Source organism: Erpetoichthys calabaricus, chromosome 18, assembly GCF_900747795.2.
Source record: "Erpetoichthys calabaricus chromosome 18, fErpCal1.3, whole genome shotgun sequence".
In the NCBI taxonomy this organism is placed as follows: Eukaryota; Metazoa; Chordata; class Cladistia; order Polypteriformes; family Polypteridae; genus Erpetoichthys; species Erpetoichthys calabaricus.
Genome location: NC_041411.2, coordinates 29350103 through 29374605, shown reverse-complemented (window position 1 = coordinate 29374605; position 24503 = coordinate 29350103). Strand labels below are relative to the sequence as shown.

The window sequence follows — 24503 nt, the reverse complement described above, 5'->3', positions numbered from 1 at the left end:
AGCTCCTGTCTCTCTACAACCTCCTGTGTTTCTGCGCAAATCTGTGACCCAAGCCTGACAATATAAAAATAACCATATAAACATATGGTTTCTACTTTGCGGATTTTCTTATTTCGCGGGTGGCTCTGAAACGCAACCCCCGCGATGGAGGAGGGATTACTGTATTGGACTTTTACCTGGTGTCTGGAGTCAAGTCAGAGGGTTCAAGAGGACGACAGCACCCTCTATCTGTCACAACAGACAGACAAAGATGTGTATCTATAGCACGAGACACACATATTAATTACACATACAACCATACACATACAGTGGTGTGAAAAACTATTTGCCCCCTTCCTGATTTCTTATTCTTTTGCATGTTTGTCACACAAAATGTTTCTGATCATCAAACACATTTAACCATTAGTCAAATATAACACAAGTAAACACAAAATGCAGTTTGTAAATGGTGGTTTTTATTATTTAGGGAGAAAAAAAAATCCAAACCTACATGGCCCTGTGTGAAAAAGTAATTGCCCCCTTGTTAAAAAATAACCTAACTGTGGTGTATCACACCTGAGTTCAATTTCCGTAGCCACCCCCAGGCCTGATTACTGCCACACCTGTTTCAATCAAGAAATCACTTAAATAGGAGCTGCCTGACACAGAGAAGTAGACCAAAAGCACCTCAAAAGCTAGACATCATGCCAAGATCCAAAGAAATTCAGGAACAAATGAGAACAGAAGTAATTGAGATCTATCAGTCTGGTAAAGGTTATAAAGCCATTTCTAAAGGTTTGGGACTCCAGCGAACCACAGTGAGAGACATTATCCACAAATGGCAAAAACATGGAACAGTGGTGAACCTTCCCAGGAGTGGCCGGCCGACCAAAATTACCCCAAGAGTGCAGAGACGACTCATCCGAGAGGTCACAAAAGACCCCAGGACAACGTCTAAAGAACTGCAGGCCTCACTTGCCTCAATTAAGGTCAGTGTTCACGACTCCACCATAAGAAAGAGACTGGGCAAAAACGGCCTGCATGGCAGATTTCCAAGACGCAAACCACTGTTGAGCAAAAAGAACATTAGGGCTCGTCTCAATTTTGCTAAGAAACATCTCAATGATTGCCAAGACTTTTGGGAAAATACCTTGTGGACTGATGAGTCAAAAGTTGAACTTTTTGGAAGGCAAATGTCCCGTTACATCTGGCGTAAAAGGAACACAGCATTTCAGAAAAAGAACATCATACCAACAGTAAAATATGGTGGTGGTAGTGTGATGGTCTGGGGTTGTTTTGCTGCTTCAGGACCTGGAAGGCTTGCTGTGATAGATGGAACCATGAATTCTACTGTCTACCAAAAAATCCTGAAGGAGAATGTCCGGCCATCTGTTCGTCAACTCAAGCTGAAGCGATCTTGGGTGCTGCAACAGGACAATGACCCAAAACACACCAGCAAATCCACCTCTGAATGGCTGAAGAAAAACAAAATGAAGACTTTGGAGTGGCCTAGTCAAAGTCCTGACCTGAATCCAATTGAGATGCTATGGCATGACCTTAAAAAGGCGGTTCATGCTAGAAAACCCTCAAATAAAGCTGAATTACAACAATTTTGCAAAGATGAGTGGGCCAAAATTCCTCCAGAGCGCTGTAAAAGACTCATTGCAAGTTATCGCAAACGCTTGATTGCAGTTATTGCTGCTAAGGGTGGCCCAACCAGTTATTAGGTTCAGGGGGCAATTACTTTTTCACACAGGGCCATGTAGGTTTGGATTTTTTTTTTCTCCCTAAATAATAAAAACCACCATTTACAAACTGCATTTTGTGTTTACTTGTGTTATATTTGACTAATGGTTAAATGTGTTTGATGATCAGAAACATTTTGTGTGACAAACATGCAAAAGAATAAGAAATCAGGAAGGGGGCAAATAGTTTTTCACACCACTGTACACACACATACTCATTTTATGTAAACACCTTCCAAAAATCCAGTTTGAATTTCATGCATGAGTTTATGAATAACGAAATGTACGGTATGTAGCCAGCCATGCTTTCAAACTGTTTGGTTTGTTTTGTTTGTTGTTAAGTACCTCTCATTAAAAACACGCCATTATCAGTCACTTAAAAAAAAAAATTCAAAGCAAAAAAATAACTAGAGTCGCGATTTTGAAAATTAAGACCTTCAAAATATGCAAGTAAGTGTAAGCATGTGTGTGAAAAATAAAAACAAGAGCGAGCGTCCACCCAGAAAGGCTGCTTCCTCTCAAATGCCACATCTTACAGAAAGACTTGGACCCTCCCTGTACTGAGAGGAAATTCCTACTTCTGTAAAACAGGAATAATTAACTGCTTTAATCTTAAACGGAGAATACTAAGTGCAGACGTAATCCGGGCATTCAGAATTCTCAACGGCAATGGTAAATCTGATGCAATTAAATATTTTTACTTAAACAGTAAAACAGTGAATGAGGACACCTACTGAAATGAAGGGAAAGTGCAACCAACATGGTAAACCACAGGCACTTTATCTAGACGGGACAGAGCAATATTGAATGCTTTACCATTTCTTATACTTGTGGCAGCTTAAAAAAAATTGAAAAAGCATAGCTATTAGTTAACCAAACAAGCTACATGGATATGGGGTTTTTTGGTTTCAATTTTTCTTCCTGGGAAACAATTTGGTGCTCACAACTATCTCGTGCCCACCACTTACCACAGCCTGCGCATCAGGTGCTTTAAGGACACACCAGCTAGTACTGCGTGTGCGCCACATACATTCAGATGAGCACCAAATACCAAATGGGTTCCCAGGAAGAAGAAAAAAAATATATACACCATATCCTCTTCAAGGGCTCTGTATGAGTGTGCAGACAGATACCTGTAAACCAAGCACATACCTAAACCTCCCACAACCCTAAACCTAACCATGGTGTAACAGGGAATGCGATGGGCATTTCGTGACTGACATTGTGGGCCTGACGTACGTCATAGGTATTGTAGGCTGCACTTAGACCCATCTCCAGCCATCCCATATTCCTTTAATAATGAAAAACCCACCTGTCTGTTTTTTATATCATATTTTTTATAAACATTAAAAGAATCCCAATTGACTGCCCATTGTCTTTTGAGTGCCTGGCTCTTAAACTAATAACGGAATCAGGTCCTGTCTCACTCATTGTTCTCTATCGTCCCCCAAAATACAATGCATCCTTCTTATCCGATCTGATTGAACTTTTGACCCACCTAAGTTCTTACTCTCAGAGAATTATGCTTCTTGGTGATTTCAACATCCATATTGACATTACTACATCTAAACTGAGAAATGAATTCCTGTCCGTACTGGACTGTTTTGACTTGACACAACATGTTGATTTTCCAACCCATTCTGGCGGTCATATATTGGACCTGATCTGCACTTCTGGACTATCTGTTGCCAACATTTACAGCACTGATTTGGGACTCTCTGACCATAAAGCAGTATTTTTCACTGTCTCATTACCTATCCCACCTCTTACCTGTAAACGACAAATTTCTTACAGAAACCTTAAAAATATCTGTCCCTCTATCCTTTCTGGATCCATTTCTGATCTTTTACTGTCTGCACCTATTCCACCAACACTAGATAGTTTTGTTGACCACTATAACTCAGCCCTTCACTCAGCATTAGATAAAACAGCTCCTTTAAAACATAAGGAGGTTTCCTTTAAACGCTCAGCTCCTTGGTATAACTCAGAATTGCGATCTATGAAAGCAGCTGGCCGACGCCTTGAGAGAATGTCACGTAAGACTGGCCTCACCGTGCACATCCAGGCTTTCTCTGACCACCAAAGAGCTTACAGAGAAGCACTAACTTCTGCCAAGAACACCCATTATGGCAGAATAATAGAAAGTGGCCATGATAACCCAAGGGTTTTGTTCTCTGTAGTTAATAAACTACTCAAACCCGCATCTGGTCCAACTACCTCTTCTACTGAAGTCTGTGAGGAATTCCTCCACTTTTTCCGTAACAAAATTAAAGATCTAAATAATTCAACTAACATAAATACATCATCTGTTTATATCTCTCCCTGTTTTCCCACTCCATCCAGCTCCTTCTCTAAGTTCTCACCAGTCACCTCTGCGTTTGTTAATAACCTGCTTTGTAAGATGAGGCCGACTACTTGTGTGCTGGACCCCATCCCCACCACACTACTTAAATCCTGCCTTCACGCCATAATCCCGACTGTTACAACAATAATAAACTCATCCCTTGACACTGGCTCTGTGCCGCTCACTTTTAAAATTGCTTCTGTAACCCCAATGTTAAAAAAGTCTGGCCTTGATGCTGACAATCTTAACAATTTCCGGCCTATTTCCCACTTACCTTTCCTGTCAAAAGTTCTTGAGCGTGTTGTAGCTTCCCAACTCACCAATTACCTAACCTCTAATAATTTGATGGAACCCTTTCAGTCTGGATTCAGGGCGCGGCACAGCTGTGAAACTGCTCTGCTACGGGTAACCAATGATTTGCTTATGGCAGCAGACTCTGGACAAACTAGCATATTAATTCTGTTAGACCTCAGTTCAGCATTTGACACAGTCAGACATGACATCCTACTGTCCAGAATGGAGAACATGCTGGGTATCTCTGGCACTGCCCTCCAGTGGTTCAAGTCCTATCTGAGTGATAGGCAAGAGTTTGTTAGTCTTGGCAAGAGCAGATCCAACTCAGCGCCAGTCACATAAGGAGTCCCTCAGGGCTCTGTCCTTGGTCCTCTGCTTTTCTGTATTTATATGCTTCCCCTTGGCCATATTATCCGTAGTTATGGATTGGGTTATCATTTTTATGCAGATGATACCCAGCTCTACTTCAATGTTAAAAGTGGAACTTCATCAGAGCTTTCTCAGCTCACAACCTGCCTTAGTGAAATTAAAACCTGGATGGAGCAGAACTCTTTAAAATTAAATTGCAATAAAACTGAACTCCTGCAAATTGGGACTAAAATGCAACTTAATAAAAGGAGCTCCTTCCCAGTCCATCTTGGCAGTGATCTCATCAGACCTGCCTCTACTGTAAAAAATCTTGGTGTCATTTTTGATTCCTCCCTCACTTATTCCGCCCACATAAATCACATTAAGAAACTTTCTTACTTTCACCTCTGTAACATATCCCGTGTTCGCTCCTTCCTCTCCTTCTCTAATGCTGAGAAACTTGTCCATGCTTTTATCACATCCCGCATCGATTATTGTAATTCCCTACTGGCAGGTGCCCCTTCTAATCTTATATCACAGCTCCAGCTTATTCAAAACTCAGCTGCAAGAGTCCTTACTCGAACCAGCAGCAGCGAGCACATCACACCCATCCTGCTCCGTCTTCACTGGCTCCCTGTGTCCTACAGAATCGAATATAAAATCCTACTAATAACCTACAAAGCTTTAAATAACCTCGCGCCAAACTACATCAGTGACCTCCTCCATCACTATGTGCCTGTCCGCCCACTAAGGTCCTCTGATTCTGGTAATCTTGTTGTGCCCCTCACTAATCTACACTCCATGGGTGATAGGGCCTTCAGCTGTATAGCGCCCAGACTCTGGAATGACCTACCAAAATTAATCAGGTCAGCTGACTCCATGAATTCCTTTAAAAAACAACTCAAAACTCATCTGCTCAGGAAGGCTTTTAGCTCTACTTGACTTTATTACCCATCTCTCAGTTTACATCTCTGTCAAGATGCTAATGTAACCTGTATGTGTGTGCGAGACCATCAATTATGTTGTCTGTTTTTTTCAGAATTTACTGTCTTAATCTTCTTTATTTATTTATCTGGTTTGTACAATGCTATATACTGTATATTCTGCCGTTCTTTATTATATTCTGTAAGTGCCTTGAGCATGGGAAAGGCGCTATATAAATAAAATGTATTATTATTATTATTATTAATGTACTACAATAGATGGGAGTGATGTCAAACTGAAGTGCCATAGCCTTGGTAAAGGCGTAATTGGGTAGCCCCGAGGCATTTTAATTTTACTTAACCTCGTATGTACAGTATGTGAAAGTATCCCATACGTACGAATGAAATAAGGGCTATCCCATAAATTTTCACTGTGCAGTTCAGACATCCCATATGTAACAGATGCAAAACGCATTTTTTTATTGTTAAGCAGATGTGCTGTTAATATATTTGTCCATACTGGCTACCCTTTGCATATCCCTGAGCCATTTAAGGGCCGGTGTAGTGGCGAAAATGATGTCAGACTTGGAGACGCGCGTGCAGGAAAATATTTCTAAGTACATGGCCCTGCTGAGGGGACGGCCATGAATTTCAACGAGAGCCTGGTTTCGTTTGTGCCAGAATGAATGAAGGGCTGAATATGATCATCAAAACAAACGGTAGGCATGCAAAACATTTGGAATTCATCTGCCCATCATATAGGTCCCCTGTTATGAATATATCTGTGCCCTGTGGAATTCAGTGACAATATAATGTATATTTTATAAAATAATGGCTCTACTAGCACATTTTAAATAGTCAATACATCATATTGTGTACCTTTACATTATATTAGGTGGACCCCAGATACGCTACTAGAATTTGGGATATGCGGGTGGTAGAATTTCTTGGTCTTCTTAAATACAGTTGAAAGTGTATCATAGGATAAATTACCCTCAAGCTAGCAAACACCAATTGCATTCATTAGACCTTTACATATATATGTAATTTGAGGGATTTTATACCATACCATTTTTATTTGTTAAGCGCTTAAAAACACATCATTACAACTGACCGAAGCGCTGTACAGTTAAAACAAGCAGGACTAAAAGCAAAATATTAAAAACAAACATTAAGAGAGAATTAAAACAGAGACACTAAAAACAGGTCAGGGGACCCAATAAAACAGAGAAATAGCAAAAAGCAAGTGGAAATAAGACAGGTTAAGAATTAAAAGCCAATGTGAAGAAGTGCGTTTTTAGGTGTGATTTGAATGTGGCGACTGAAGCGGCTTGCCTAACCACTAAAGGTAAGGAGTTCCAGAGCCTGGGTGCACAGACGGAAAAAGCCCTTTCACCACGAACTTTAAAACGTGCCTTGGGAACGGTTAGGAGCAGCTGATCTGCGGATCTAAGAACACGAGGGGGATTGTGACGATGGAGCAAGACACTCAAGTAGGCAGGGGCTAGACCATTTAGTGCCTTATAGGTTAAGAGGAGTATCTTAAAATCAATTCTGAAGCTAACCGGCAGCCAGTGTAGGGTTTTTAAAATCGGTGTAATGTGTTGGCTTCTGCTGCTTCCAGTTAAAAGCCTTGCAGCTGCATTTTGAACCAATTGGAGTCTAGAAAGAGTGGCTTTACTAATACCATTAAGGCAGGAATTAGAATAGTCGAGCCAGGACGTAATGAATGCATGGATTACTGATTCCAGGAGGTGATAAGGCAGAATTGGTTTGAGTTTGGCAATTCGCCTGAGATGGAAAAAGCAGGATTTTACTGTGCTGTTGACTTGAGCATCCATTTTCAGGACCATATCCATTTTGATTCCAAGATTGGAAACAGACGAAGTTACTGGAATGGGAAGAAAGTCGAGGCCAAGGGGTAGGATCTGTTTGTGGTCAGGACTAAAAACAATGACCTCGGTTTTTGAATCGTTCAGGTGAAGGAAGTTTACAGCCAGCCAGTCCTTAATGTCAGATAAGCAGTCGAGAAGAGGTTTAGTGGAGTCAGTTGACTTGAGGGAGAAATAAATTTGGCAGTCATCAGCATATAGGTGATACGAGATTGCATGTTTTCTAAAAATTGCACCTAAAGGCAGGATGTAAATTGAAAAAAGTAGTGGCCCCAAAATGGAACCCTGGGGGACACCACATGGGAGTGGGACTGATCCAGATGAAAAATCGTCTAGCATGAGTCTAAGAGTCCTGTTGCAGAAATATGATCTGAACCAGTCGAGGGCTAAGCCAGATACACCAGCCCAGGATTCAAGTCGGGAGATCATGATGTCGTGGTCGATTGTGTCGAAGGCAGCAGATAAATCGAGAAGAACCATAATCACGTAGAGTCCTGAGTCCAATGCCAAAAGGACATTATTTAGGACACGTAAATGCGCGGTTTCTGTGCTGTGTTGGGGCCTAAAGCCTGACTGAAAAAGGTCCATTACCTGATGGTCTTGTAGGTGATGAATTAATTGCTCATAAACTACTTTTTCGAGTAATTTTGACAGGAAAGGTAGTTTGGAAATTGGACGAAGATTGGAGAAAACGGCAGGGTCAAGATCAGGTTTTTTCACGATTGGATGTACAACTGCGTGTTTGAAAGCACGAGGAACTATAGCCGAAGATAGACTACTAGTCATGATCTTTAAGACATCATATCGAATCACAGGAAAGACATCTTTCAGCAGTCTGGACGGCACCACATCGTCCGGAGAGCCCGAAGGCTTCATTGAGGCATTATGCATTTATGCATTATGAATTTATGATGTGTCTGCATTTATTACATGTTAGATACCATGTTGTATACAGTTTCAAGAAAAAGTGCATTAAACCTTCACAAATACCTGGATTTCTGCATTAATTAATTACTCACAGCAATGTGTGGATTAGTTTAAGATCAGACCTAAATTTTACGAGTAATTCATACAGCAATCCAAGTAAATCGAATGGGTAAAGAAATGTTTCTTGCACCTGTAATATTCGTTTTAAATATTTAATTTTACTGGGTGGTAATTGGCCTGTGTAAAGTGAAAAGTCCTAAGTGGGGCTCTGTGTGGCTGAAGAGTAAAGTGGTAACACAACCACACCACAACTGTCTGGAGAATGATCAGGGATCTTTATGTGCTGGACAATGCTTAGGGAAGAAGTATAACTGTTACTATTTATATTAAAAATACAAGCCTATCTGCCTGAAAGTAACTGAAACCCAGCTGAAAAATTTCTGATTCCAAGGAACTGACTGTGATCCACGATTCTACACACCACCAATAAATAAATAACTGTTTATATGAAACTTCAATCAAGACCACAACAACAAGGAGATGCAGTTTTCCTTGAGCCCCATATTTACTTTCATTGCCACGTTGGTATCAAGAATACTGTTGCAATCTTTCCCAGCCATATGCTTTACTGATGTAGAGTACATAAGAGCCTCTAGGCAATCACAGCTCACAATCTGCTTCACTAATGCCAGTGATAATAAATCTACTCTCCTTTCTACTCAAACAAGAGAATAGAAGAAGAGAAAATGGGGCTTGAAGGAGCTCTCAGATAAAATCTCGCCCATTCAGTTAGGCTAAAAAGTTGAAACTAAATAGCATCTATGTACCATAATGCTTTGTTAGAATACAAATGAGTGAATAACATCACAGCGCAACACATAGTATCTCAATAGTCTACTGCTGTGCTTAATATTCTACTGTCTTAGTAATTTTATTAAAGAGGGAGAAAATGTGAAAAAAATTATAATACAACTGACCAGCCAGATATTGGTACTGGTCAATTTTTGGATCATCACAACAAACCCAGGCCAATTTAAAGTTGCCAATTAACCTTACCTGCATGCGTTTTGACATTCAAAAAGAAAACAATGTTACTGGAGGAAAACCCATGCAGATATATAGAAACAAAAATGTAAACATGGACAATAAATGGGCACTAGATTTGAACACAGGACACCTGATTTATGAAGCAGCAATACTAACCACTTGTCTTCAATGCCACCAATACGGGGGGCAAAGTCTGTTTCTGGAATTAGTATTTTATAATAATCAGGACAGAACTGGAGGGTGTAGAGGTTACTGAACTACTACGGTCAAGTGACCATAATACAATTCTGTGTTTTAGAAGAGCAAAGATGCAAAAACTAAAACTGTCAAGTTTAACTTTGGTAGGGCAAATTTTGAGCAGATGAGGCAAAGCCTAAGGAGGATGGACAGGGATAAATTTTAAAAGTGTGGAGACAGTTGAGGAGCAGGGGAACAGGTTAAAAAAAACAGGTTTTACATATAATGCAGGACAGATACATACCTAAATTTGGAATTAGTAGGGGAAAAAACTCCACAGTGAGCAAATAACTGAAAAAGAAACTGCAAAGGAAAAACCAGCTGTATAATGTGTATAAGATTAATAACTCCATTGTGAAATGCAGTATGTATGAGAACATGAGTACAACCATTAAGGATATTAGGGAAGCTAAAAGGCAGTTAGAGAAGAACATAGCAGATAAGGCGAAAGATGACCCAAACAGATTCAGTATTTTAGCAGGTAACGAACAATCAAGCAGTAGATAAAGTGCATCAGGAATAGTAAAGGGGAATTTAAAAAAAGTTGAAGTAATATGCTCTAAACTCACGTTTTTCTGAGGTTTTCACATATGAGTAAGTAGATAACCTCCCAGCAGTAACAGGGACTACTAAGGAGGTACCGAGTAATTTGGAAATTCGAAAGGAATTAGTACAGCTTAAATTAAATAGGCTGAAATCAAAAACAAATCACCAGGACCAGATAATATTTATCCTCGAGTTCTTAAGGAGTTTAGTGGGTACATATATAAACTCTTGATTCATTTTTTGGAAGTTACTGTGCACTGGGGAAATTACGAAAGAAATCGAAAATGGCACATATTACACCATTATATAAAAAAAGTGATCGGGCAGGTCCATGCAACTATAGGCCAGTAAGATTAACGTGAATCGCAGGTAAATGGGACAAGCTGACAGAGATGGAAGTAGATTCATACCTAGTGGCATGGATCGTGGACTATCTTAAAGACAGACCTCAGTATGTGCATCTTGGGAACTGCAGGTCTGACATTGTGGTCAGCAGCACAGGAGCGCCACAGGGGACTGTACTTTCTCCGGTCCTGTTCAGCCTATATACATCGGACTTCCAATACAACTCGGAGTCCTGCCACGTGCAAAAGCTTGCTGACAACACTGCTATCGTGGGCTGCATCAGGAGTGGGCAGGAGGAGGAGTATAGGAACCTCATCAAGGACTTTGTTAAATGGTGCGACTCAAACCACCTACAACTGGACACCAGCAAAACCAAGGAGCTGGTGGTGGATTTTAGGAGGCCCAATCCCCTCGTGGACCCCGTGATCATCAGAGGTGACTGTGTGCAGAGGGTGCAGACCTATAAATACCTGGGAGTGCAGCTGGATGATAAATTGGACTGGACTGCCAATACTGATGCTCTGTGCAAGAGTGGACAGAGCCGACTATACTTCCTTAGAAGGCTGGCGTCCCTCAACATCTGCAATAAGATGCTGCAGATGTTCTATCAGACGGTTGTGGCGAGCACCCTCTTCTACGCAGTGGTGTGCTGGGGAGGCAGCATAAAGAAGAGGGACGCCTGGGCAAACTGGTGAGGAAGGCAGGCTCTATTGTAGGCATGGAGCTGGACAGTTTGACATCTATGGCAGAGCGACGGGCGCTGAGCAGACTCCTGTCAATCACGGAGAATCCATTGCATTCACTAAACAGTGTCATCTCCAGACAGAGGAGCAGCTTCAGCGACAGACTGCTGTCACTGTCCTGCTCCACTGACAGACTGAGGAGATCATTCCTCCCCCAAACTATGCAACTGTTCAATTCCACCCGGGGGGTAAACGTTAACATTATACAAAGTTATTGTCTGTTATACCTGCATTTTTATCGCTCTTTAATTTAATATTGTTTTTATCAGTATGCTGCTGCTGGAGTATGTGAATTTCCCCTTGGGATTAATAAAGTATCTATCTATCTATCTATCTATCTATCTATCTATCTATCTAGCTAGCTAGCTAATTAATGGTAGGAATTGTTAAGGAAAGATTGAGGAACACATGGCACAAGCAGGAGTTTTACTGAACAGTCAGCATGGGTTCGGGCGAAGAAGGTCGTATTTTGCTAACATGCTGTAATTCTATGAGGAAACAAAAGGATATGATCAAAGAGGAGCATAGGATATTATTTATCTTGACTTTCAGAAAGCATTTCATAAGGTGCCACATTAGGGGTTGGGCATCAAACTAAAAGAGGGATTTCATTCTGTTGTGTGTAAATGGGTGCAGAATTGGCTCAGACACAATGCTTAGGGACGAGGCAGAACTGTTACAATTTCTATTAAAAATTTGCCTGAAAGAAACAGAAACTCAATTTCAGGAAGAAGAGGGTTATGGTGCAAGGAACCCTATTAGAATTGGCTGGTGTTCCACAAGAGTCAGTGATAAGCCACTGCCATATATCCATCCATCCATCCATTATCCAACCCGCTATATCCTAACTACAGGGTCATGGGGGTCTGCTGGAGCCAAACCCAGCCAACACAGGGTGCAAGGAGCCACTGCCATTTATCAAATATAAATCATTTGGATAGGAATATAAATAACAAGCTGGTTAAATTTGGCAATGATGCCAAGCTAGGTGGACTGGCAGATAATTTAGAATCCTTTGATTCATTACCAAGGGACAGCATACAGGCTTGGGCAGATTCAATTGAATCTATGTAAAGTATTACATGTTGGAAGTAAAAATGTTAAGTTTGAATACACAATGGGAAAATCAAAAGTACACCTTATGAGAAGGATTTAGGAGTTAGTGGACTCGACACTATCAACTGCCAGACAGTGTTCAGAAGTCATTAAGAAGGCAAAAAGATTGTTAAGTTATATAGCGTCCTGATGTGTGGAGAACAAGTCCAAGGAGGTTCTGCTCAAGCTTTATAACGCACTGGTGAGGCCTCATCTGGAGTACTGTGTGAAGTTTTGGTCTCCAAGCTATAAAAAGGACACAGCAGTGCTGGAAAAAGTCCACAGAAGAGTGACTACGCCAATTCCAGAACTGCAGTGAATGAATTATTAGGAAAGATTAAAAGAGCTGAGACTTTTCAATTTAAGCAAAAGACAATTAAGTGGAAACATGATTGAAGTGTTTAAAATTATGAAGGTAATTAATACAGTGGATCAAGACTGTTATTTTAAAATGAGTCTATCAAGAACACCGACACATAGTTAGGAACTTGTTAAGGGTACATTTCACACAAACATTAGGAAATTCTTTACACAGAGAACTATAGACACATGGAATAAGTTACCAGGTAGTGGGGTAGACAGTAGGACTTTAGGGACTTTCAAAACAAGAATTGATGTGTTTTTAAGAAGAAATAAATGGATAGGACTGGCAAGCTTTGTTGGACTGAATGGCTTGTTCTCGTCTAGATTGTTCTAATGCTGCCATATTCTAAAATGTTAAAAGATTGCTTTATATTTTGTACTGATGTTTTTTAAGTGGTTTAAACCACATACTTGGTTTATTTGTTTTCAGAAAAATAACACAACATTCTCCAACCCTTTTAATCCTATTCAGGGTCCGAGAGTTTCTCTGCAGTGCAGGAGTCTACTCAGGAGACGACACCAGCCTATCCCGATCATGCATGCTTAAACAGATGAGGCCAGTGGAATCATTAAACCTAACATGCAAGTCTTTGACAAGATGAGAGAAAAGCTACAGTACCTGCTGAAAACCCAGTCAGGCACAGGGAGAGCATGTAAACTCCTTACAGGCAAAGGTCCAAGTGTGGAATTTACACTCAGAATTCTAGATTTGTGAGGTTGCCCATCCTGCAACCCAAGGGTAAATTTCTTTCCTGAACAAAGTGGAATATACAACTACTTCTTGGTTGAAATCATGTGCATTTGCTGCATATTACAGCCCACCCACCGCCAGCAGCATCTCTATATATAATCTTCATTTGGATCTTGATCTTTGTTTGTCCGCGAATGAATTAGAAGAAGAAGCACTAGATGGCAGTAGAGAGACAGCTAAAACATAGGCATTGCATTAAGAATCTCCTCCAGGCTTACACTACTGAAGACTGTAGTACTCCAGTCACACCTCAAAACACAGACATTCAAACTAAACAAATTGTTGTGCTTTAAATTAACTAATCTTTATATATAATCTTCATTTGGATCTTGATCTTTGTTTGTCCGCGAATTCCACGCATGCGTAGACCACCTTCCAGTTTAGTACGTTGTTGTTACTCACGGATGTCAACAATGTGCCGGAATAACGAAAGGGGTGGTGGACAGTGTTACGCTGGTTAGCTCCTGAGGCCTGGTTAGAGAATGAGATTGCCGAAGATAAAAGGTACGTGCCTACGTAACATATGAATGAAAGAAAGACAGTGGGTAAAATGAATGACAACGTAACAGCACGTTCCGGAAATAATTATTGTTACGTTGTAGCCGGCGAGTGCTGCGCGTCTCACAGTTGTACCCTGGCTTGCTCACATGTCTGTGAAGTGATTCCTATTTATGCTTTAAAGAGCCTGGATACCTATGTGTCCCCCTTTTATAACCATTGCTCCGTGTATATTGCCTTACTCTTTGGATTGCCACAAAGCAACCTGCGAGATTGGAGAAAGGTTGAGAAGAGATCGTGAGAGGAAACAACAGCGTCATGAAAACGAGACGGACTGTGAACGGAGAGAAGCAGAAATGCTCCTACAGCACCACATAATTACTATTCGGACAGTGATTCCGAGTAGGCCGTTCCTATCGAATCAATGTCCAAGGGTTTTGTTTTGTAATTTTGTTTCCCTTATAAAAAATCATAATGCTGTACGACGAAGGGCCCAGTTCACGACTGGCAGCCGTGTTTAAACAGGGAGCCCTTCACAGACAACTTTAACACGCGCAACGTAGTTGGGCGCACATGGCTAGTGTATAGTATATGAAGCTTACACTTCAATGAGCAAAAGTTTGCTTTGAAAATTAGCAGCGTGAAAGCAAAAACTGCAAACAGAGCAGGAATCAAACTCAACATAAGCAGGCATGAAAGTCCACCAACATGCTGCAAGAAGTAGTTTACTGTGGCCCTTTAAGCTTCCTATTTGAAAATGAAAACACAAGCTTCCAACCACATATAGAGGTGAATTTAGGATTTACATCACATTAACCTTTTTATTAGACAAAACAGATTCAAATAAATGGTATAATAAAGTGAAGGTGAATAAAATTAAACAGATTTATCTTGCACCAACTTGGCACACGTTTTCACTACTCCCTGGTTTGGATCCAGCATGCTGCCTCAACAATTTGGCCTAAGCAGTCAAGAAAATAGATGAACAAACAGATTCTAATTTTTGGCCAATTAATGTGAGTACCACTAAATAAAATAATGAAAGCAGGTTATTCAATATTGGTGGACATAAAGGGCCAAACTTCCAGTGACCTGAGACAAAGACTGGACTCCTTTGGTATTGTGTCTCTTCGGAGAATCCTTGGGTACAGTTGGTTTGACTTTGTGTCGAATGAGCGATTGCTCATGGAGTCCCGAATGAGGCACATTACCTGCATTGTGAGGGAACATCAGTTACGGCACTACAGCCATGTGGCGCGTTTCCCCAAGAGTGATCTGGCTCACAGGGCGCTCATTGTTGAGGACTTGAGTGGCTGGACCAGGCCAAGGGGTCGCCCACATAACACCTGGTAGCGGCAGATAGAGGGTCATTTCCAGAGGGTGGAACTGGACCGCGTGTCTGCCTGGGAGGTTGCCAACCGGGATCCAGAGTCGTTTCATCGTGTGGTGAGTGAGGCAATGCACTGTACCAGTGCATGCGCCCCAACTTGACTTGACTTGATTTGGTTCTAATATCAAATCAAATCAAATCAAATCAAATAGCCTTTTATTGTCAATTCACTATATGTGCAGAACATACAGGAGAATTGAAATACTGTTTCATTCTCAACTTTGTAGTACAATAAAATATAAAAAGTATAAAGTATAACATATTAGATAAATAACATTAGAACTTGTAAGGTAGACCTGTGTACAATATGCAATAGTCATTAGTGCAAAAGCCAATTACAGTAAAAAAAAAATGAGAAGATTCATTATAGAGTAGCTTATGAGATGTACAAAAAGACAGACAGTTAGCAGCAGATGTCATATTGAGTCCTTATATAATACCAGCTGAGGTAGGGTACTTGGTAGATAGTGACTCTTGTTATGGTCCAGGGGCAGGAGGCAAGGGGGGAAGGTAGTGGACAGAGTTCAGCATCCTGACAGCTTGGTGGATGAAGCTGTTAGACAGTCTTGTGGAGCGGGCTCGGAGGCTCCGGTACCTTTTCCCTGAGGGGAGGAGGCTAAAAAGGGAGTGAAAGGGGTGGGAGGAGTCACCAGCAATGCTAATGGCTCTACGGGTGAGGCGGGTGTGGAAAATGTCCTTGAGGGAGGGCAGTGGGGCACCAATGATCTTACTGGCCACATCCACTATGCGTTGCAGGGACTTCCTACAGGAGGCAGTGCAGCTTCCATTCCATACAGAGATACAGCTGGTGAGGATGCTCTCGATTGTGCCCCGATAGAAAGAGCACATGATGGGGCGTGGGACTTGTGCTCTCCTCAGTTTGCGTAGAAAGTAGAGGCGGGTTTGAGCTTTCTTGGCCAGTGATGTGGTGTTATCTGACCAGGAGAGGTCCTCTGAGATGTACGTCCTCAGGAACTTGGTGCTACTCACCCTTTCCACAGCTACACCATCGATGGTCAGTGGGGGGTGCTGTGAATGACCGCTCCTGAAATCGACCACAATCTGTTTGGTCTTTCCCACGTTCAGGAACAGATTGTAGTCTTTACACCACTGGACCAGAAGGCTCACCTCGTTCCTGTTGGTCATTGTTGGTGATGAGGCTGACCACGGTTGTATCGTCCGCAAACTTGACAATGTGATTGGAACTGTAGATTGGTATATGGTCATGGGTCAGCAGGGTGAAGAGCAACGGGCTGAGCACACACCCTTGTGGGGCCCCTGTGTTCAATGTCATGGTCTTAGAGGTGTTATTGCCGACTCATACATTTTGTGGCCTCCCTGTAAGAAAGTCCAACACACAGTTGCAGAGAGAGGTCTTGGGTCCCAAATGGCTGAGTTTTTGGATTCGCTGCTGGGGAATGATTGTGTTGAATGCTGAACTAAAATCTAAGAACAACATTCGCACAAAGGAGTTCTTTGTGTCCAGGTGGGTGAGGGCTGGATGGAGAGCATCAGAAATGGCATCTTCTATGGACCTGTTTGACCTGTATGCAAACTGAAACGGGTCATGGGAGGGGGGAAGAATGGACTTAATGCTCTACATAACCAGCCGCTCAAAGCATTTCATGATGGTGGAAGTCAGTGCTACGGGCCGATAGTCATTATAGCTAGATGGGAGGGGCTTCTTAGGGACAGGAATTATGGTTGTGACTTTAAAACATGTGGGAACAGCTTGATCCAGGGAGATGTTGAAGATGTCAGCAAGGGCATCCTTGAGCTCCTCAGCACAATCCTTCAAAGCATGACCAGGTATGTTGTCTGGTCCGACTGCCTTCCGTGGGTTGATCCTAGAAAGGGTTCTCTTCACGCTGGCTGGGGACAGACGTATGGCCTGCTCGCCCGGGGGGAAATGGTTTTCTGTGCTAGTGTGCTCTTTTGTGTCTTGAACCAGCCAAAGAAGTAATTTAGGCAGTTAAGCAGTGTGATGTCACCTTCACACATCTGTGGTAGATGCCACGCGAGAGAGACTGTTCATCTCTCGTGCTAAAGTGTCCAGATATTTTCTTGCTGTACTGCTTTTTTGCTTCCCTGATGCCGCGTGACAGGTTGACTCTGGCTGTTGCTAGTCCTACAGTGTCACTGGCCCTAAAGGCTGCGTCACGAATCTTCAGAAGCCTGTGGACCTCTCCTGTCAGCCATGGCTTCTGGTTACCATGAACAGTGATATTGTTGTAATGGGTGACATCATCAGTACATTTTGCAATGTATGCTGTAACCACCTCAGTATACTCCTCAATGTCTGTATGGTCATTGTAAGTGGCTGCTTGTTTGAAAATGTCCCAGTCTGTAGTGCTAAAACAGTCCCTTAGAGCACTGGAGGTGCCCTCTGGCCATACCCATACCTGCTTTTGTGTTGGTCTGATGGTTCTCACTCTAGGTCTGTATGCAGGTGTCAGCATGATGGTGATGTGATCAGAGAGACCTAAGTGGAGGAGGGGGGGAGGCCTTGTAGGCTCCCTTGCAGGTTGTATACACCAAATCCAGTGAGTTGTCTCCTCTTGTAGGAAAGTCCACATGTTGGTATAATTTAGGCAATAAAGCTTTTAAATCTGCGTGGTTGAAGTCTCCTGCTGTGATGAGGAATCCATCCAGGTGCGCTGTTTGCTGTTCACTAATGGCCTGGTAGAGTTCATTAAGCACCTCACTCCTATCGCTGGTGTTAGCGGTTGGAGGGATTTATACAGCGATAATAAAGGAGCGCAGCACACAGCAGTGCTTAAAATTAAAATCTTTACTTGTACATTTAGTTATTTTGTGATAGGATCTAAGCAACCAGGAATGTGCTTTTGAATTGGACTTGGTCTTGAGAAATATAATTTGATGAACATTTTCTCTCATTACTGCTTCTATTCCTCTAGCCATTCTTTTGATTTGCCCCTCTAAATTCTGTCTTCATTTCCCAGTTTCCGCACTGTTACCAGACCTCACAATGAGCTTTCCCTGATGCTGAGAACAGACTCTAAACTTTAAAAAGTGCAGCAGAACATGAAGTTTGACAGTGCACATCTGCAATAAAGGCATTCATTTCAAGTAGAGCTGCCTCGCAGTTGGGAGACCTGGGGACCTGGGTTCGCTTCCCGGGTCCTCCCTGCGTGGAGTTTGCATGTTCTCCCCGTGTCCGGGTGGGTTTCCTCCCACAGTCCAAAGACATGCAGGTTAGGTGGATTGGCGATTCTAAATTGGCCCTAGTGTGTGCTTGGTGTGTTTGTGTGTGTCCTGCGGTGGGTTGGCACCCTGCCTGGGATTGGTTCCTGCCTTGTGCCCTGTGTGGGCTGGGATTGGCTCCAGCAGAGCCCCGTGACCCTGTGTTCGGATTCAGCGGGTTGGATGATGGATGGATGGATGGATGGATTTCAAGTAGGGATACAAATTATGATCAAATGCCGTAGTGAGTAGTCAGCCCCCTTTTAAAATGATAACTCTACTTGTTTACACAGAAATTAATCCAAAGGAAAGAGCTCTTATTAATGCCCATCATATATAAGACTTTTCCCAAATGTTATGTGAAAACATGTCACAAACTGTTTCTTTGCATTACTAAAAATGTTTTTTGTGTATTTTTGTTTAGGAACAAGATCATATTAACGGGTTCTTAAGCCACTCACATATGCAGCTGCTTTACTGTCAGGCCGATAGTGGAGAACACACTCAAATGGCAGCCATCTTGGGAAGGCTTAGATAGCCTCGTACCACAGTTAGCACGCCTGTTAAATCCATCACAGACTGCGAGTTGCAGTGTACAAGCGACACTGGACATTAGCATTACAAGAGATACACCAACTTTTGTATTCCACCAAAAACATCAGATGTATGCTGAATCAAAATATGGTCTAGAATGCAAAGTAAGGGAATAGGGCAGCCAGCAGGCCTAGATTTTGTAGAATTGCATCTTCCTAACAACGGCGGGCACCCAGACTTTTTTTTAAAGTTTCATTTTCCTCTTTCCACTGTCATCAACCAACATGCAAGGTTCATTGCTTTTCATCTGAACTGATAGATAGATAGATAGATAGATAGATAGATAGATAGATAGATAGATAGATAGATAGATAGATAGATAGATAGATAGATAGATAGATAGATAGATAGATAATGAAAGGCACTATATTAGATAGATAGATAGATAGATAGATAGATAGATAGATAGATAGATAGATAGATAGATAGATAGATCTTTATTGTCATTGTCACTTTTACAAAGGAACAACGAAATTGAAGGAATTTGCCACACCAGTCTAATTTTCCGTGCAAAATATAAACATAGACAAACCATGCAATGAACACTTTTTGCAGCTATCACAGAAAATACACCTTACTGTTTACTTTGCCTCTTTTGGAAAGAAATGAAATTGGAAAACTGGAAAAGGTCGTCAGCCAACCGACTCCACAGTTCAAACTGCTGCCAGGTTATAAGCGGCATCTCGCTCACAGATGATGAGCGTTTCAGTACAGACCCTCTCTGTGTTGAAAAATTTTGACCACAAACCCTACGCTTTTATGATTTAGGAATGAATGGAACTTGTCGTTGTGACTGAAGTGCAAAACGTAATGTAAATGAAAAAAATCCATCCATCCATCCATCCATTATCCAACCCGCTACATCCTAACTACAGGGTTACGGGGGTCTGCTGGAGCCAATCCCAGCCAACACAGGGCACAAGGCAGGAAACAAACCTCGGGCAGGGTGCCAGCTCACCACACCGAAAAAAATCTGCTCCAAAACAATTTGAAAAAGTCCTTACACCAACAATATATTACTAGCTTGCTGTGGACAAATAAAAGTTTATCAAAAGAAGGTTTACTGTTGTGACTGAATGATTTCCATAAGTAATGGTAATACCATTTCAGATTACTGGTCAACTAAAAAATTTGCAGTGTTCCCAAACTGTCTTAATTCTGTACTGGAAGGGTCAGTAGCAAATATATGTTTAATTCCATTTTATTTAAAGTTTTATTCATATTTACCATTTTGTCTAGCACTTATGGAATTACAAGAGTATCTATAATCTGATTGGTTGGGGTTTCTACTTTATTGTTGCAATAATTTTGTCTAGGACTTGCTTGTTACATTAAATAAAGATCACTAAATGCAGAACTGAAAACAAACAATTAAAGATTAACTGTGGCTTAAAAAAAAAGTGCCTACCTGCTACTGCGAATTCTGTTTGGGGTGAGAGAAAAGCTGACACATAGAACAAAAGGTCAGAAAGGTTAGCAAGTTTGATTATGATATTGCTAACCCCTTTCTGTAATCATTTGAAATACAGTAACCAGAAAAAACACACATGGTTAAGCATATTTAAAAAGTAAAATCATAACATTTCATAGCTCAAACGTGCCTTCACAATAGCATGTATTACTGTAATTATTGCAGATGAATACTAAATGTATGCATACTTACAGCTAACTTGCTCTTTACCGTTAATGAACAGTAAGCTACACACACAAATAAAACATCATATTACACGTTTACAGAAAAAACTGAAAAGTAAGCACGCCAGAATACGGAACGAAGAAAGGGTATGAGGTTATCTCACACTCATTTGTCGAAAAATAGTGTTAGCTAAAATACTTTAACGGCAACAGAAATGGCAGGTGACACATCTCCTGACAATGCACGGAACCAATAACAGAACACCCTACCTCACAAACCCTGATCATAGTCAGCGGGTGTAATTGATAATAAGATGATCGAGGTTGATGAGCACACCCATGGACCAACCACAAAGGGTTAAGCGCACTGATTTATTAACGGGGCAAACGACTGTGGAGTACACCAAGCCAATCAAACCCATTCAAATGCGACATAGCCGCCCTTATATGTATGCCATTGGCTGTTTGAACAACACTCTGCCTACGGCGCGCTTAAGAGTGGCCAGCAAGGCTGACAATCTACAAGGAAATGTCAATTACTGGGAGCACCCACTTAGTATGAAACGAAATTCCCAGTTACCTATACACTCTCTAAACGGGAGCATTAAAAGCCACAGAAATCAATCGATCCTTTAACAATGTCCCTTCTGCACACGAACGAAATCTGTACCGCACGAGCACACTTTCGCAACTGTTTAAAAAGGACTGTAATACGCGTGTCCAAACATGGCACTACATATTAGAAACGAATTGAGGAAAAAATAATTTATCCACCGACAGCACCCACTACGATCGGTGTCTACTCAGCGCTATGTGTTTGCCCGTTAACATCATTTTTTAAAACCTGCCTCACACTTGTCATCAATTTATTGTGTACTGATATTAAACAAGGGCTCTCGGGTTGGGGAAATAATTTCATGACGGCTCTAAGGAGAGAAAGCACGCGAAGAGTCTGTGCTACAGGTAACAGCGAAGAATTCCGTACTATCTCATTTCCTACAGGTTTAACCATATTGTACTAGGGGGGTAAATGCCATTCAACCACCCAGTACCAGTATGGCTTTTAAATCCAATTGAGCTGCACGCTTTTGTTTAATCCTTTTGGAAAGAACTGCTAACGCTCTTTGCTCTGCACCGAGGAACCGCGATAAGTGACATGAATGAAACACAAAGGAATGAAAATAAATCTGTTTCAGCCACTCCTGTCTCCTAAGCTGCCCGGGCGCTTTCATTCTAAGCATCGCAAGTGGGAGCGCACTGAAGCAGAGCGCCGGCGTACAGCTTGATCACCTGCACGCGCAGCCCCGAGGCTGACTGTCCGGATGCGCTCCCACAATGGGCCGCACCGAATCCAGAAATGGAAAGGAAATCGGAGACACAAATTGAATGCATGCGTCCTACCCCTGTAATGTCAGTGCTTCTCCATCGCAGTACCGCGGCTGGCTTCCAGCCTTGACTCAACATTCCCAGAATTCCCGACCTCCCATTTCATTGGGCCGCCGACACTCTCCTCTCTGACTCTCTTGGGAGCAGCAGCGAGCTCATTAAAGGGGAAGCTGGAATCACGAAGGGGATGCGCGTGCTGCAAGCAGTGCGCCAGACAAGCGCGTGCCCACGCGACACAGGCGCTCGCGTGTTTTCACGCGCTTATTTGAGCGCGCAGTTAAATGCATGGAGCGAGAAAAGAAAAAAGAAAAGAAACGTGCAAGCAACTTTGACCGAGTCTTAGCAGTCTATCGAAATACACAGCTGTTCGAGTTATGTACGTGTTAAACAAGCCAAACGGTCGTGAGTAAATATATACATTATATGCTCCGAGAAGAGCTTTATTTGTTTTACGTTATTATTAAACAGACAGATTTCACGTTAACCTGTATGTTTAGATGATTGAAACTTGCTAATTTTAGAAGAATACTTGTGTATGTTGTTTATTACTCATTTCTTTATCAATTCTTTAAAAAGGCTGCCAGAACAGACACATGTCACCGGGGGCGCCTTGTTAAGAGGTGGTGGTTTCTCAGCAGAGTTGTCAGGTTCTGCAAAAATTCCAAGTCCCCCCCACCCAAAAGAAAATCCGCCTAATGGCGGTTGAAAGCAGTTTATTATATTTAACCGTTATTTGTGGGAGGGGATAGAAAACAAAGACGCTCACATAAAATCCTACATACAATGCATATAAAAACTCGTCCCCCTTTAACAAATTCAGAGTTCATTTAATACAGACTTTATTGTGCAGTACCCAAAATGCAAGGTGGGATGGCCAAAACCCCGTTTGAGCTTGCTTACAGTACACTGTGATATACGATACATTGAGTTATCCACCTTCATAGAAGGGATAAGAGTGCGTGTGTCCATCCAGTTGCTACGTCCCTATCATTCTAACAGATGGCGCATCAAACATTTTTAATAAGTAAATCATTGCAGATCAAAAAAAGGCACATGCATTACATTGTGCACTGCAAATGTTAACACTGAGGTCTACATTGATTAATAATTATAATAATGCATTTTATGTATATAGCGCCTTTCCCATGCTCAAGGCACTATATAACTATTACATTACTTAGATTTCAAACACACCTTAGACAGGTAGCACATCTAGTAATAAATATGGCTGTATGTGCAAAGATTTTTTCATCTGTACTTCCTTTTTAATTACTGAACTTGCAATATGTTGAAGGAACCCTTTCAGTCTGGTTTCAGACCACTGCACAGCTGTAGCACTGCTGTACTTCGGGTAACTAATGATTTGCTAATGGCAGACGACTCTGGGCAAACCAGTATATCAGTTCTGTTAAGCCTTATTGGAACATCCGATACTGTCAAGAGTGATATTCTACTGTCCAAAAACGGAAAACATTTGGATATCTCTGGCGCTGCAGTCCAGTAGTCCAAGTCCTGTCTGACTGATAGGCAGGAGTTTGTCAGTCTTGGCATCAGCAAAGGTCCACTCAGTGGCAGTTCCACAAGGAGTTCTTCAAGGCGAAGTCCTCGCATCTTCTCAGTGCTGTATCTACACACATTCCCTTGAACATATTATACATGGCTTTGGACTGGGTTAGCATTTTTATGTGGATGACACTCAAATCTTTTTCAGCATTAAAAATGAAAGTTCAGAGTTTTCACAGCTCACAAACCTGAACTTAAAACCTGGATGGAATGACTCTTTAAAATTAAACTGCAACAAACTTGCAGTCATGCTAATTGGCAGTAAAGCTCACCTTAAGAAAATCAGCTCCTTTTCATCTTGGTGATAATGTCATCAGAAATTCTACTAGGAATCTTAGGCAATAATCAAAAATGACTCTTATTCTACCCACATAAATCACATTAAGAAACTTTTACTTCCACCTCCTCTTGCAATGCTAAGAAACATGTCCATGATTTTATTGCAGCCTGCACAGACCACTGAAACTCCATACTGGCAAGTGCCCTGTCTGTCTTATCACAGCTCCAGCTGTTTGAAAACTCTGATTTGTCACAGACCTTACACAGATCCACAACTGTAAGCACATAACAGCCATCCTGCTTCATCTTCACCAGCTCACTGTGTTTCATAGGATTGAAAATAAAATTCTGTTACTCACCTATACTGCGGTGGGC

General features: G+C 41.7%; 1 protein-coding gene across 1 annotated transcript in view; it reads right to left on the bottom strand.

The window, feature by feature from the left end:
* LOC114668668 (ERC protein 2) overlaps positions 1-22510 on the bottom strand; it is a 724143-nt gene extending 701633 nt beyond the window's left edge. Inside the window, 1 exon segment of the mRNA XM_028824542.2 lies at positions 22302-22510. The gene's annotated coding sequence lies outside the window, so the exon portion shown is untranslated.
* Between the last annotated feature and the right edge of the window lie 1993 nt (positions 22511-24503).